The following is a 3,728-nucleotide window of genomic DNA, read 5'->3' as shown; positions in this document are numbered from 1 at the left end:
TAACTTGACAAATGTGAAGCTACATGCACTTTGAAAACCAGCTAATGATCCAAAGTAGTTCAGATTATAAACACTAAATGATGCAAGCACCAAAAAACACAAAATGCAACATGGTGTACAAGGACTACAAACATGGTCTGTACCTGCTTGAATTATTAGTTCTCTGGCTGAAAATATCGAAGTGTAATTGCACGTATAACTAGTGCGCAAACTGCATATCAATATATCTATCCTGCACAAGTATGCCAATAGTTTCAAACAACAGATTGGAAAAGTATTTATGCTATGTTGTCATGATACGGGGACTTTCTGGTAGATGGCCTCGACATTTCCTCAAGCTATGAAAATGCACTATAATTTGCTTGTCACCGATGCGTTCAAATCTCTGTCTCTCTCAACATAGTAGATCAACATTAGACACTAAATCCTTCAATGAGCTTGCAAAATGTTTGCATTAGATCCCTCATTAGACACTATATATCAAATCCTTCATTAGCAGTCTGTTCATTAGACACTTCAGGCTCAAGAACAACATGAGCTTGTATGTTTGCACCGAAAACTTGATTAGATACATCAGATTCAGCCAGTTCAGTATTGATTGGGGGAGTTATAAAATAAGTAGAAATTGGTTTGATTTTCTCATAGATTCCCTACATACAAGCAGTTTTACAACACCGTCAGGTTTAACTATTGGCCAGAAATTGAAGAGTTGAATTAGATATAATCAGGGATGTGTTGTACCTGCTCGTTGCGCATGCTACTCTTGCAAGCTGCGACTGTCCGTTTGCGCAAGCTCGATGCCATGCCCGTGCTGCCGTCGTTGCCTCCCACGCAGGCTACACCCAGGGTTGGATCTTCATCTTCTTGTCCTTCCGTTCGCTTGAAGCCCGGTGACCGCCCTCCAACGAGGGCGCGAGGAAGTGCTGTGTCGGTCTGTCCAGTGGTGGCTAGGTTAGGAGCAAACCAGACTGGAGGCTGGAGCGAATGAATTGGGATTTTTCCTGCTGTCGATCGATATGGGAGGCGCTCGTATGGGACACGAGCCTGCTATAGGGCCTGCCTTGCACTTATGTTATTGGCCCATCCAAATTGAAACATTTTTCTTCATTTTTTACATTGCCTGCTCGTGTGTTGGGACGACCAAAACTAGCGTGGGCCAACCTAAACTACTCAAACTAGCTGCACACTTTCTAGCCACCTGAGGCGGCCGCCCATACCAGCCCCTATGGTGGCGTCGCCCCTTTTTGCGTGTATGATTGGATAGTGAAAAATATTCCAGTGGCGCTTTTGATTTACCCACATAATGGTTGAATTGCTTGTTTCTATGAGCCGAGTTCGCCAATAATGTGAAGGATGCCAGTCTTTTCATCCTATTGTAGATTGCTTCGATCTCGATATGCCAAAAGTAATCGCATGAAATATACAGTAAAAGCCAGTGTGATGTGTTTGGCTACAACTAGTCTGACTACACGTCCTCATATAACATATCAAGGACGCACCATCTTACCAGATTAACCATTCGAATTACCCATGCAGTGTGGGAAGAAAGAAGTATTGGGACTGCGTATCCAAGCAATTGATGCCATGGACTCCTTTGTAAAACCTTGTAAGCGAAAAATAAGTTACAGTGTGCCTGTACAAAGAACTAGCGTAAGTTCAGTTACCTACTTCTCGGAATTTTAGTTAGCCACTTATTGCAAAATTGTTCAATTACATTGCTTGGCTTAATTTAGTTTGCTACTGATTACATAATGGCACAGCCTGTTAATCATATTGTAGACTGCGCCTATCTATGTGTTTGATACTTACTGTTAAGAATTACCTGTTTGCCTTAACTTAAATATCTACTTGTTTGTTTAACTGCTTTGCTGCCGCAACAGCGGGTTACAATGATGTTAATAATTACTGTACTTTTCAGCATCCAATTGAAACTCTTTAATTCCTTGTTTGTTTAACTGGTTTGCTGTTATAACTCCCAGTTAAGATGTTTTGCTAACTTCAACTTTTCTGAATCCAGTCGGAACTTTAATGGCAAAACAGGTTAGCCCAAGATCAAAGAGCGAGGTCCCCATGGACGTTGCATCATCCCACAGCAGTGGCACCGGCCCAATCGTGCATTACGAATTGCCAACTGCTGATGCTCTAGAGGCTAAACTAGTGGTAGAAAGAGATTCTGCTTCTGCACTTAGAGATGAAGTTGACATGTTGAGGAAGCAAACAGCACAATCACAAGCAGTACTCAAGACAACCATTAAATATTTGGTGGATTTCAAAACGAAGCAAGCTGAGACTGACCAAATTGTTAAGGTCCTGAAGGAAAAAAGGAAATTAAATTCCTACTTGGTAAATCATAGGTGAAATGTTCTTTCCATAGTTGAATAACCTTTGTGTTGTCTATTCATGTAATCAATCAAACCATTTGTTTTAGAGATCATGTAATAATTGTTTTTTTTGTTTTTTGGTTTGTAATTTTATTTGAGCACAAGTCTGTATTATTTGATAAGACTCGGAGACATTTCATTTGGATTGTTGTGCCAGACCTACAAATATGCCAATCGGGCTGAATGTGCATTAGGCAATAGTAGTAGTATAGATGGACCATAAGTGGCATGCATCAGAAAGGGCCAAGATGCTGGCTAAAAAAAGGATGTTGGTGTAGCCAAAAAAAAGTACAGCGGCCTGGCTTATGTATGTTAGTTGATATTATTGATCCATATACTCTATAAGTGTCTATATGTCTGTTAGTTCTATACATTCTTGGTTGATTGACTCGGTATTTGAATCTTGATACATCGCTTGTGTACATATCTAAATGGGAGTACACATTATGCTGCGTGTGACATTTGAGTTGGACATGAAGTGTTCCAAATATTCGAATTCACCTTAAACTGGATTCTAGTTTCTGAATTTGAGTATCGGCATTTGTAAACCATATTCATATATGACAGTGGAATACATCTTTGTCGTCCTTTTGAAGATATATAAAAACACATAGAATGATTTATAAAGATTCATATAGGAATACAAAGTGGATTCGAATTTAGTTGTCAGGGTAAACGTGGATGCTTATTGTCCCAAAATTCGAAAGAAGCAGCAAAATGTCCACTCCCACGTCGGCTGCCCAAAGCCAAGTGTTTGGGAGATGGAAATTACTGTCTACCCATTACACGGACAATCCATCAGCCCAATTTCCACTGCTCTAAATAGGGGTAGGTTAGTAACTTCAATTAGACGTGACACGACCGCCTCTGAGCCCATTCCGACGCGGTGGGCATCAAACATGGGCGGCAAAACACATTTGATTCAAGCTCGTCCGAAAGACCTCTGTTTCTCCCTCCATTCCCCATTTATACACGGTGGGCGGCAAAACAAACTCGACTCGGCCAAAATCGATGTAGGCAAATATTTTCAATAGGGGCAGGTTTGTAACTTCACTCAGACGTGACACAACCGCCCTACCTGTCAGCCCCGTTCATACACCATGGGCGCCAACCATGGGCGCCAACCAACCTCTCCTCGCCCAAAATCGCTCTGGGCAAATATTGGCGAGATGCGAGATTACCGTCCTATCCCCAACCGATGAGACCTCCAAATTTTAAACGGGGGCTAAGTTCGTAACTTTCCCATATTTCAGACAAGCGCGTCCCAAAATATGGTTCCCCGTACCTCTCCCTCCATTTTCCCATTCATACACCGTCCGCGCTAGAACACCCCGTCCCCACACCAGC

Source organism: Triticum aestivum, chromosome 3B, assembly GCF_018294505.1.
Source record: "Triticum aestivum cultivar Chinese Spring chromosome 3B, IWGSC CS RefSeq v2.1, whole genome shotgun sequence".
NCBI classification, from domain to species: Eukaryota; Viridiplantae; Streptophyta; class Magnoliopsida; order Poales; family Poaceae; genus Triticum; species Triticum aestivum.
This window is presented reverse-complemented; position numbering follows the sequence as displayed.